This window comes from Anopheles bellator, chromosome 1 (assembly GCF_943735745.2).
Source record: "Anopheles bellator chromosome 1, idAnoBellAS_SP24_06.2, whole genome shotgun sequence".
Taxonomy (NCBI): domain Eukaryota; kingdom Metazoa; phylum Arthropoda; class Insecta; order Diptera; family Culicidae; genus Anopheles; species Anopheles bellator.
Genome location: NC_071285.1, coordinates 45025607 through 45039033, shown reverse-complemented (window position 1 = coordinate 45039033; position 13427 = coordinate 45025607).

Below are 13427 nucleotides of genomic sequence, written 5' to 3'. Positions count from 1 at the left end.
GGGTCATTAGAAATAGGTACGAAACGTAGTGCTTATCAGCATGCACGGGACGCCAGGACTGCAGGAAGAGCACGCAAAATCAGCAGCGAACCGGAATCGACGCACGCGGTCGGTTGGTTGTCGTTGGGGTGCTTATGCTCGACCGTTCGGCTCTTTATCGGGCGAATGTGGGAGGACATTAACCGAAATTGGTTGTTGTTTGTGACATTAACAAATTGGTTTGTTGTTGTGTCCCTCATGGTGGCCCCAGCACTGACTTTGCGTGCCTTCGCGATTGCGTCGGCGTAACGTGCTACAAGTGTCAATGTCATGTGCCGATGACACAGACATCCGCTTCGATGAATAATAATTTATTTAAAGGACTGTCTTTACCGTCTGCCAAAACTTTCGAGAGCACTCGATGTGTTTTTGTTTTGCGCAAACTTTCGCGCGATGGCCGTGATTATATGGACTGGACACGTGGACTAGGCCAAGAGAGAAACAAACCTTTATTTACTTTCTCTAATGGGTACGCTCGAAGCGCGGACCGACAAGATTTCGAGAGCATCTTTCGCCACGCGGTGAAATTGAGGTGATCAACATATTAGCACTATTTTCAGGGTTAAAAGAGAAGCGTCGATCGGTGTTACATAAAGGAGGTACACAGGAACAAACACAGCTGAAACCTGATGGCCGACGTGACGAGAGTCGCGTAATGATATTACCGACGATTGCAGCATTTTGAAGGCCTTCCCTTCTCTGCGGTTTCAGGGCGTTGCCACTCTTTCGAGCGATTTCGATGCGGTTACGAATGGGAAATTCACATCTCACCGGTGACGGACCGAGCCGAAATGAGTTGAGTTAGTTTTGCTTCCTCCAGGAGGGTAAACACTTGTGCCGAAAGTAAACTAATGAGGTGAGCTGCGATTGCGAACACAGATAAAGCCAAACCTTCGCTGAGCATTAAATTCGAGCTCATTTAAACCTTCAATTGGTTCACACCAAATTTGAACGTATAAGTCCATTCAAATTTATGGCTGATGAGATTATTCGCAACCGAAGGCTCAGATTTTTCGTTGACTGTGAAGAAAAACAGTCTAATTAACCACTCGTATCCGGTCACTCGGTCGGTAATCGTCTCGCCAATGGACAGTTCCGCGCTACGATCCTCTCAGGGGCGTCAATGCAAAAAATGCCACCTTTGGCGCATTGTTTCGACCGTCGTCTCACTCCGTTTGTGATGAGTTAATTAATGACCCAGTACCGCATCTTTCACGATGCTTCCCATGCCGCGGAAAAAACGGAAATCCTCCAACATCTCTCGATCAGACGCGACGACAAACTTTGCCTCAAGGCTCGGCCCGAGTGAAAATTGGGTTGTTTTTCAATTCGCCACCGGATGAGCTTCAAGAGCTGCCCGGTAATTCGTCCCCGCGGTGTGTAGGCCACATAGCCGACGAAACAATGCGGCCACCGGCTCGCTGGCTGCCTGTGGTTCAAAGTTAATTGTCGCTGGTCACTGCGCAAACAGTGCTCCACTCCGCGGCCAATCCATGCAAATCGACGACGAACCGGCACCGGCGGAGGTGCATCATGTCCATAGCGTGGCGGATTAATTATCGCGCTATCCTTCGGATGTGTGCCTCTGGCGGTGGAATCGTTAATTGAAATCGCTCACTTAAGTTGCGGCGTCGGTGATGCGGCTATGCAAAAAACGATGAGAAGAAAAATGGCGACGATGCGGTCCATCATCTTCCGGAGCTGGCCGCGTGTGGATGGTGCGCAAGCGGGTGCCTCATCCTCAGTGGGTCACTGGGTAACTCGCGCGCGGTTCCGATGGTGGCATTGGATAAAAAGCACAAACACACACACAGGAATGCGCCCTTAAAGTGCCATTTATGAAAGGGTGCTTCACACTTTAGCAGCCGTTTCCGATGCTCCGATCGCCGCCGCGCTCCTCGGAACCGGACGTAAAGCGTCCGGTTACAAGGAGCGCGGAATGCGTTAAGAAGCCGATTTTGTTCAGGGGGCGGATGATTACATTGTTATTGTTGTTTTTGTTTTGTGGGAGATTTTTCATGCATTTTCTTACGATGGCTTTAATTGCTGTTTCACGGGCTTCGGGGAAGTTCCTTCGGCTTTCCATTGTTTTAATGATCATGATTTCCTTTTCAGCCATTTCTCTCTTCGCTAACGAGGGACTCTTCCGCGGGCTTTAAATTTTTGCTTGTGGCCACGGTGCGTGTGCGGAATGCGTGAGAACAAATTAATTTAATATAAGGTCATACATAAATAGTTTATTAAAATGAAATATAAAGGAAAACAACATTGCAGGACCATTGGAATTATGGTATTGCAAATCCAGCAACGAATAATTATGAAATACTCTTTAAATTAGTAAAATGAGCTTGGTAACTTCGTCTAAAAGACATCAACTGGAGTCAATGGACACTATCGGTTCAAACCCAAAACCAATCAAGCGAGACACTATTTGTCAAAATCTGCCAAAAATGTTTGCTCTCGATCTCCTACAGCTCGGACCACAGCATTTGGTGCGTATCCGATTGGTGGGAGGAAAATGATTAACGAACCGCGACGGATTAACGTGGGCCAGAGTGAAAGGAGGTCTCCAGCAGATCGTGACCGGAAGATATGTATGGGCAAAAGTCGGAAATCGCCCGACTGGAGCGGCCTGTCAAAAATGTTGGTACGAAAAAAAAAATTGTTCAGTAAAAGGCACCGTTTTGGCACACTCCTCCATTATTGAACCGGTTTTATGATCGCCACGCTTCACCGGGCCAGCAGCTGTTGTAGTTCCGTAGGAGACGCACAACACCCCACCATTCGTTGGGGAAGTTCTAATCACCAACCACCGCCATGGGCTATGGAAAGCGTAACCTAAGGACACTATTCTTGCGCCGAGGCACGACTCGATCGATGCACGGTCGCCATAAGTCTCCAAATCGAACCGCGGCAAACTCAAAGACAATCATAAATTGCACTTAAGAACTTCTCGCCACTGCATTGGACGTTAGATAAATTCTTGTCAATTTCACGTGAGCAACGTTGGAACGTCCAATTAAAGTCCAATTGCTGAGCGATTGGCTTTAAGGTTTGAGCGGGAACGTCGAGTGACACGAGTGTGGAGCGTGTTGATCGTGCTGACAGAAAAGGATAATAAATCGATTGGGAAAAAATACGGCTCTGATCGGTTGTCATAAATTGTCCCATCGATTGGCGTGACGGCGGTAACGAATTGGTTTGGCAGAATTTTCCATTTGCCCTTTAAATGAAACCTGAAGGGCAGTCCCAGGATTTCATGAGAGATTCCTTAAACTCGAAAACATACAAAGATTTTCCCATGAGCGTGTCAGGGTTAGATTGAGCGCTTAGCATAAACCTACAGCATCGAATTGACAGCAAGAACCAAGAATCGCCGTGTCCCAGGTTGTCCATTCGACCACTCGGATCGGTTCGGCCCCCGGAGGTAGAACTAATGCTAATAAATAATTTTTCCCACCGCTAGCAGACGCGTTGACCGCAATCCAACGCCAATTGGGACCGAAACAAATCATCCCGATTTCTTGTGCCGGCCCTCGCCGTCCGCGTGCTGGAAAAGAACCTTCCTTAGACCGGTGTCGGTACGGGTGAGGCACGGCTGGGAAAGCGAGTTCACCGGCCGGTGGGTCGGTCGATTGGGTGGGCCCCACCCCTCTCCGGGAGGGGTGTTTTTGATTGGCCACCGTCAACCACTGACGGCCACGATCGAAAGGAAACGATTGATGAACTTGCAACGATGGCAAGGGCGCACAAGAATTGTGAAATCCTTCGCCCGCTGCGCTCTGCGAATTTTATTCTGACACTGCCCGCCGGGCCTTAATGCAGCGACCAACGGTAGGGCCGGCTAGTTAGAAACCAGAGCCTGATGCTTGCAAGCCACCGGAAAGGCCGCACTTTTGCACGGCACTTCATGATGAGCACTTAACCTTGGATGCGTTTATGCTGCATGCATAAAATTAAAGTCAACGGTTAATGTCACACCGAGTCACAACGCTTGAGTTATTGTTCCTTTTAAGCTGTTGTGTTGCAATCGAAAACAGGCTCGGCAGGTCAATAAAAATAACGATTTGTTGAACAAATTTCTATAGCCGGCTTTATGGTGTGCCTAAACATGCTGCTCCCGGCAAGCAAATAGCAATCAGTTTTATGAGCTTAGCCTTCATCCACGGCAAGTACGCGAACCTCACGATAAAATAACAATTATCTCGCGGAGCATTATCATGCCCAACCGAAGGTGACAAAATCTACACAGCAGACAAAGAGAATTACAGCATAGGGCCGGCTGGAAGCCGATGAACTTAGGGCAGTAGCCCAGACCGGAACACCGGAGTGCACGACTGTTCTAACTTACAACCCACGACGGCGCTGGGTACGGTCATGGTTACGCTACTGGATAATGGGAAGCCGATCGAAACCCGACGTCAAGCCCCAGGCACTTAGAAGATCAACAGCGGAGGTGGCCGTAGTAGCCGATTATAGACCCGCCAAGGGCGAAGGGCTCTGCATCAGAAGTTTGCCCCTCTCCGTTTGAAGACTCGAGACTTGCACTAGTGTACCATCGGCATCGACAGATGCCGTGCGGCTTCTGGCAAGCCCCGAGCGGAAATGGCTGCCAACGACGGGACGTGTTCTTTATTCCGCGAATAAAAAAACGGCGAAACAAAACTGGCAGAAGAGCATGAATCGGAACGATCCATGAAGTGAGAAAATTGGCGGCGATTATGATTAATGTGCGCTATTTTGCATTCGCGCGGTTTTGCGATGTTCCTACCAGGCGAACGATTTAATAATAATAATGATGATGAGGATCATCATCGTCGATCATCTCCCGGTGGCATTGGAACTAGTTCTGTCCGACCCCGCAGCGTGAAGCTATCCCCATTAAAGATGTTCGATCGAGGAACTGACTAGTTCCATTATATGACGCAGAACCGATAAGCATAGCCGTTGAATTGGCCGGAAGAAGGTGTGTAATTGCATTAGGTTTTTAAAAGGAAATTGATTAAATTATGATTTAGATAACACCAAAAGTAGGAACCAAATGAAAAACTGAGACAAAATTTTAATAAAAAAACATGCAAAGAATATAACAAAAAAAACCTAAAAAATCAAACCATTCGGTATCGAAAGAAGTAGGAATTGAAAGCCCCTCGAGACCACTAAGTAGCGTCCCTACGGAACGTTGATTAAACGCTGAATTCAATTTATATGCTTGATTACCGGTGACTCATCAGCTGGCGCGTGAGCGAGAACCCTTCTGACGAGTTTAAATCTGAGACACTTAAAAAGGGTGCCCTTACCCGGCCCCGGCTGACGATACGTCGGTCGCCCTTGAAATTGGATCCAATTTCCAGTGCCAGTGCACGGAAAGCGGGCCATCCGCTCCGGGACGGTCCACCTGTGGCTTCCACCAAGGTGTCCTTTAGGCCGCGATTAGGTGTCGCTTCCTGACCTAGAACTTCGCGGTGTAGCAAAGCGAAAAAGAAAAACAAGAAAGGCAAACAAAATGTGACTGGCCCAGTGCCGTGGTGATGGGCGAACAAAGAGACGGTTCAGCGGTGTTCCTCACGAATCCGGTCGCTCGGTATGCATAATTTTCCGACCCGACCTCTACCGCCGTGGCCCGCCGTGGCGACACGGAGGGCGCTAATTAAGTCATTTCAACAAACGCTGTTTTCCCAATGAGCTGGGCTCGCTCGTTTGCCCTGGGTGGCTCGATCCGCTTGATCGAACGGCGCCCGGCGAACTTGAAGGTGAAATGTGTACACAAAGTGACTATTTTCCTACTCCCTGAAACGAATGGCAGATGATTTATCTGCTGCTGCTGCTGCTGCTGCGTGGCGCCAACGAGCATCTTCACGCCTCGGTCCGGGCGGCCGTTCGATTATTGACAAATCAACCTTTTGCCGTGGTGAATTCCCTTCGGTGGTTGGACGTTCATCGATCGTTTTAGTTTCACTCCATGTTTCAGTGCAATTTTCGATCGCATCTTTGCCATCTGGAGGCTTTCGATTGAAGTCATAAGGTTCAATTAATAAACGAAACAAGCGTTCGGCCATAATGAAGCCGATTTGTGGGTGCATTGTGATGAGGAGATAAAAACTAGCCAATAAGTGGAACAACGCGTGCGATGGTTTCGAAAGGTGTGATTTTATCCGGTGCATTATGAATTATGCAACGGAGGCAACTGAATCGGTTCCATTGGAGAAGAGCCGATACAAAATGCCAAAAAAACAAATAATAAATTAATAAGAAGGATTTTAATTAAAAATTGAAATCGTTTGTGTTGATTGTGTTGTGTGTTGGATGAAAGAAGGTGAAACACGTTAAAAAATACTGTACCAATCCCCTAAAATAAATGTATAAACGTCAGGTACAGTAAAAAAAGAAGGTGAAATAAATCCTTTAAGCTACGAACTAATGATCTACTCGTTTCCCGCTGGGAGCCACTCAAAACCGCCCGGGCCGTGCAATTGCAATCAAAATGGTGGTAATCCATAAGTGAGATGATTATGAAACAATCAACTTCCAGGCTTCGGCGTCGTAGTCTTTTCGCCGGCTGGTGGCCGGTGAGTTGCAATGGCCGTCTCGATTAACGGAAAACACTTTCCGAACACCCGATAGCCGATCGATAATGCACCTGCGATCGCTACACGATTCCCAAAGCCGAAAGGATTACCGGGCTCGGTGTGAAGTATCCCATTAAGCGCAAACTGCATATCGAAAGCATGGCGATCCCGGGTCCTCCACCCCGGGGGTTGGTTCGAAATTGCATCCTTCGTATAATTGGCGAAATAAAATCGATTCCGGATGTCAAAAGTCAAGCAGCGCGGGCCGCGCGTATCTCAGTTGGAATCTCGTCGTCGATGCAACAACGAAACGGATTCAGGGTGAGGTTAGATTTTTGCACGATAGCTCCTCAAAGGCAATGCCTTCCGTCGTAGGAATACAATCCTTTTACTAATAACGTTCGTTTTGACTTTCGAAGCTAATATAAAAGCCCCATGGGACAGTCGTAAAGATCGTAGAATTAACGTTCGAATAGCGATGCGGCATGATTTAATAATGTTTAAGCCACTGTTTGGCTAAAGTAACTGCTCGTCACGGCGATGAAAACGAGCATTTATTTATGTGCTGCCATTGAAGTGGTCATCAAGACGTATAAATTAATCGCGCTCGTTGCGGAAACAAATCATTCTGTACAGATCGCGCGCCGGAGGCCCTGACTCCGATGGCACACATTTTTTTTTCATGGCAGATTTTCCATGCCGATACCAGAACACACGCGCGGCGCACACATGAGCCGCCAGTGCGCCACTTATGTGTGCCACTGACCTTTTCCCGGTCCAATGCTTCGCATAAATAACGCTGCCCGTGGCAAGATGGGAAACGGGGTTGTTCTTAGCGCTGGTTCTTAGAGGATGGCATATGGGACGGCTCTCGATGTGCTGCGATGCGATGGGCGGTTCTAGTCGTCGCCCCGAGCGGTTAGATTTGTAAAGCACGGAGCATGGAATTGGACCGGCAGAAAGGTTAGACGCACGATGCTGACCAGTTTCTGGAAGCACATGATCGGAAGGAAGGTAATGATAAAAAATTGGGCAAAGCAAACTCTGTTTGTTTACTGCCCCAATTCGGTGAGGCACCTGAAAACCAATATCGCCTTTAAAGCCGCGCCGCGCCGCGTCCGCCGATCGGCAAACGATAGCAGACTCAAAGCCACAGCACCGGTGCGTTTTGAAGACGTCATAAATCTTCGCCACCAGCGCGGACCGTCGTCGACCTATTTCTTCGACTGACCAGACCCCGGGGGTGGGCTGGCTGGCGGAGAGGGGAAGGACTCGGCAGAGCCGGAGCCGGCCAGAGTGGCAATTAAAATTGTCCTTTCAATTAAAATTCCTCCTCCTGCGCGCCCCGGCGGCGGAGGAGTCGCACGTCGCACGAGGAAGTGGCGCCGGGCACCGAGATCGGGTGTGTGACCGTGGCACGCCGCACACGGTCACGCCAGCGTGGCCACGGCGCAGGCCAGCGGATATGCTTACGGAGCGATCGTTAGGCGGCGAGGCAATGGACGCTGACATTGAACTCGGCGCAAGTTTTGTGGCGCGCACTGACGTCGACGGTCGGAACTGCTGCCGTGATCGATCGGTAATTATGCATGCTCGGAGCGTATCGTAATCCGCCGAACGGCTGGGGGGGGAGGCGGCTGGGTGACGACAAGCTGGCCGATCTGATGGAGGCGGAGGCGCCAACCTAACGCAGCGCTCGGAGGATCGCGAGGCTCTCTGACCATCGCGCCCGCAAATCCGGCCGTCGGACACGATTAGGTTTCGATTAGGCGTGTGCCCGTATGTGTTTGCTTAGAAGCTTAATTGCATTTTTTTATTTGTGACAAGCTTCAGTGGGGCGGTGATTAAAACTTAATTCACCTGCCCAAGTTGACCGCACGCGCGCGCAGATTCTGTCCTGTGAACGATCGAACCACCGCGAGCATCGATCGTGGTCGAGCCGGCGACAATTAACCATCATTAGCGTGGGCGACCCAATGGAAGGCGTTGAAATCAATGAATCCACCGTTCGGCGGATAAAGGCTAGAATTGGCTATGCAAAATAGTGCAATCCTTTTTTTTTGTTCCGATAGGAAACAAAACGCCAGATGCCAGAGGTGGGCACAGAACTCGAATGCAAAGGAGCCTAAGAACGGTTCGCAAGATCACAACTAAGAGTATCGTGGCCCTACATTCCACATCGTGGGTGGCCTTAGCTAAAGGACACCCAACGGTTCGAGTTGCCCTTTGTGCGGCCCTACATTTGCCGTGGCCCGCTGGCCGTGCACCTTCTGGCTGATCATCATCCATTTTCGATAAACATTTCAACACGTCAGCATATTTACATCTATCAATCATTCCGGCGGCTCGCAGGGCTCCCCGACACAGCGGTGCACCGACACCATTTGCTCGTCTGTCCCCTGGCAGGCGAAGGCCAGCATGTAGGTGGAAAAGACTGCCATAAATGCTGTGACTTACAGGCTGTAGCCCTAACGCACTACTGGACGGACATACAGAATGGCTTGATCAGACAGACGGTGAACTATTGGTACCGCAAATCTCAGTTCTATCTCGCCGTGGGCGCAGAAAAATCAGATAAAGATTACGGTAGCTGAAGAAACAAAAACGCGTTATCCATGAATTTTAACAATTAAACCTTCATTTTTTAACACTATGGTAAACGTTGAGCAACTTATTTTTGTCTTTTAAAAAATATGTTTCTGCCAAACGAACCGCAAATTGGTCTGAGAAAGGTCTTGGTCTGTGCCAGTAATTTTTATTCGCCACACGTTCTCCGGGAAACAATGAACTACAACCACAAACCCACCAGTTGGTGGGTAATCACAACTCAGAAGTAACGATAGCTGCACAGAATGGATGGCCATCGGCCGAAGAAATAAGAACCACCTCCCCCAAAACGATCACCCAACCAATACAGCGTTGCACCGTCGGACACACACTAATGCGGCCACTTAACCGATATGGGGACACGAAGACGCGCAGACGGTGGGCCTCGATTCGTGGTGGAAGACTTCGATGCGACGCTCAGCGACGAACCGTTTCGCGAACTGAAGAGTAAAAGCCGAGCGCAGTGGTGGGATTAAGAAAAAAGAAGCAACAACAAGGATGGCCCGTGTGGCGTGGGGTGTATGGTTGAAAATTTTCCGAAAAAGACAGTGGAAAACAAGCTCAATCAGTGACCGCACCGACAGCACGGACCGCACGGGCCGCGCAGACAGTCACTCAGTCGCCAGCAAGCAGGGCGTGTGGGCGCTGACCAACTCCTCGATGGGCGGACAATCGGGGTTTCTTTTTCATTTAATTTTTCTTATTAAACTGGTCGATTTTTGTGCTCTTTGGTTGTGCGTTCAGGTGCCGTGGCGTTTGTTAAATTTAATAGCAGCCGTTTAAAGGCAACCGTTACGTGTGGCAGCGTTCAGCATTTGGTGCAACGTTCAACTTTGATTCTTCGATCGACCACCAATATCGGACGTGTAGTGTGAAATAAGAGTATTCTCCTTTCCGTAGTGTCTTCACGGGCTAACCGGGCTAAGCAGCATGAGAAAACGTTTGCTTTCTCGCTACAGATGATTAATTAATTGTAGTGACTAACTTGATCGTCTAATGATTTGCTCCGGCAGCGCATTCCCCGATTCGAGTGACGTAGATAGTTAGTGCGCGTGTTTGTGTTTGCAGCAACCACAAAAAGAGGCATCGTAAACGCCCACTTCGATCGGTGGTTGATGAGTGTTTTTAACCGTATAATAATAGTGTGCAGTAACTTGGTGGTTTCGTTTCCCTATAATTTTAAAATCATTCCGTGCCGGATGCGTGTGGCGAGCAAAACAAAAAATAAAAGATGCATTAGGGCTACACGTTGTACGGTTCGATTTACGTAGATTGAACGATTGTGGTTCCACCTCCTTAGCGATTGTTTACGCATTGTGAAAATCATCCTTTTTGTGTGTCGCCGTAGAGCAGCCCCCAGCGAAACAGGAGGCCGCTCACGTCGGTGTGATTACGATCGATTTCGATTGGCGCAGCAGTAGAAAATGGCCACGAACGTTAGCAACGATACGATTCCGGAAGAGCCTACGCCGGAGACGGAGCCGCCGTGCGATGAGAATGCGGAAGAAAAGGTAAGCGAAGGATGTTACTGAGCCATGTAAAATATGGATCGCACTCGCAGTATCGTTGGGGTGTGCGACCGCCTTTGGGGTGTGGTTGACTTCTAGGAAAATTGCCCCCGATTAGAAATGGAGATTTCCAAATTTCAAACCATAAAAATGGAATCGAATAGAACAGTGCACCAAAAATCGAATGGCATGGTGGTGAATCAAAGAAACAATCGCTTCGCAAACATATGGTTGTTTGTGGGGGCAAAAGTTTTGACAGCTCGGAAATGGAAACTCGTTTACCGACATGTCACTTTTTGCAGCATGCTGTGATCTAAAAGTTTGGCTCCCTTGGCGCATTGCAGCGAGCGTTCTAAAATTTTGCTGTGCACCTAAATACTGCCAAATGTCACGAAACGCTGCTTTACTATGTTCCAGCGCATTCACGGATATGCTAGTGGCACGCTAGTACGGCCATAAAACGTCGCATTCGGTTGACCGTGTTGAATGTCGAATGCCGAACCAGGCTGCGTTAGATGGAGTTCAATGAATCCCGCGATTCCGGACGCCGAGTTTCGAAAGGCCGTTCCGTCCTGTTCCGATTCTATGCGCAGTCACGTCTCACATGTACGCAATGGCACAGGCTAATGGATGGCCTTATTGAAAATGTTGCGACGATTGCCGGTTTGGCACAGATTTCTCTCGATAAGCCCTGGAAGTGCGACGAGTATTCTCTTTGCTAAATGGGGATTTCTTGGTTCCGTTGCATGTTTGTATTTATGTTTGAATTATTTTGGACGGTTGATTTGATTTTTGAGAGGATGGAAACATAAATAAGCTTTCAAAAGCTAATGATTCCATAGAAAACAACGAAAGGCTACTTTTTGCAGTGTGTGCCGATGGATTTCAAATCGGATTCGATTAATCGAAACGACTGCGATTGCATGACCCGGATTCTACATTTGTTTCCTATTTCAGTCATGTATTGTTCATCGTAAGTGGAATGTGTAAATCACTCAGCGAATGCCGTTAATATTCATCAAAACATAAACGCGAGCTTTAGTCAAGCTGCGGGTCATGGTGTCAGCTTCAACACGAGGGATGATTACTGCGAACGCTATTATAATTTTAATTTCATTTTTATCGTTCTATGCAGTGTTGTTCATTTGAGCGATTAGCACGAACGTGTAACGGGGGAATAGAGCTTCCAACAATTACTTTCAAAGTTCCGGTTCCCTAGATTCTGATTTAATGATTTTAATTATGTAACGGTTGAAATTGGGAAAAGACTGACGATCTTTTCCGAATGATGCACAGAAACACAAAATAGTACCATTAGCAAGGCTTCATTCAAGAAAACTGCCCGCTAACGTATGCTACACTTAGTGTTGATTGTGCGCCAGTTAGCACTTTTCTAATGGACCACAATTCGGCCGGATTGCCGCACACTGCGCCGAACCACAAAGGGCTTTGTCAACCCACAAGAAAGTGCCAGGGTGCACTGAGTGCAACCCTTTTGCTTTATGTAATGGCCAACGCATGCAACTGGTACGCAGGCAGCACGCAACGTTCGGCCGAGTGTAAGTCAGTGCCGAGAAAGCATTTATACGTGCAACCATTAGATAGCTTGTATTAGTGGTCATTTGAGAAATTTTAACGATTCTAGTACTTGCCGCTGCCGACCTAATATCCTAGCAGCTTCTAATGGCCGCAACACTATCCATTACCTTGTTGCAGACGAGCGTTTATGGCGATGAGAGTGATCGCTAGCGAGAGCTGTCTCATTAGCGATGGTTACACCAATTAAGCAGGTAGTGTGTTTTAAGAAGAGAAAGAAAAAACAAGCTACGAACGGTCTTACTCAGACCGTTGAGTCAGGTCGACCTATTGGTAGCTACTGCGCACCGGTTAGCACAGCATGAGATAGGCACGTGCCATATGAAACGAGCCCAACCCAAACGATTAAAATATCTCATACCACAACATTACGGCTATAATTGATTTGTCTTGGACCTTTTCATAATGGCCACTGTAGGGATAAAATTAAATTGAAAACCTAGACACGCGTGCGCCCACAGCATCCAATTCCAAGCAGGTGTTCTCACTAAGATTTATGTTCCTTTCCGAACCATTCTGGAAACCTTCCCGGAACTCGAGCGATATCGTAAAAAGAACGCGGGTTTGACACGTGCCTGTAGAATCGCCTCCTACGTTCCTGCCACGTTCCGGTTGCGATTTTCTAATCGGTCCAGCTCCGGTTCGATCACACATGAGTATCGATCGTGCCTCAAGATGTAGATCGTGATCCTGTCACCTGCACACCATCGTAGCCACCAGTGCCAAATGCATAGTCATGAGCGACTGATTGCTTCCAGTTCAAGCCGCGCGTAATACTGCACGCATTATTCATGGGATTCAGTCAGCATGCACGCGAACGCACCACCAGGATTCCGTTAATGTCCGACAGGTGGCACAATTTCCCACCGTCTGCGAGAATGACGGTCGTCTCACCAACAACGACTTCCACGGGGTAATTTGCTAAAGAAGAAAACAAACCGTTTCGCGCATCACATTAAGCGGTAAATCGAATTAGCTGATTCATGAGCATTTACGACTGAAACTATTTGTAAGCGAACATGACATCATGGCCACCCAGCGCTGGACACTGCCGCGTTGACACGAACGATGTATCTGTAAAGTTAAAAATAGACTGATGCGTCGGTAA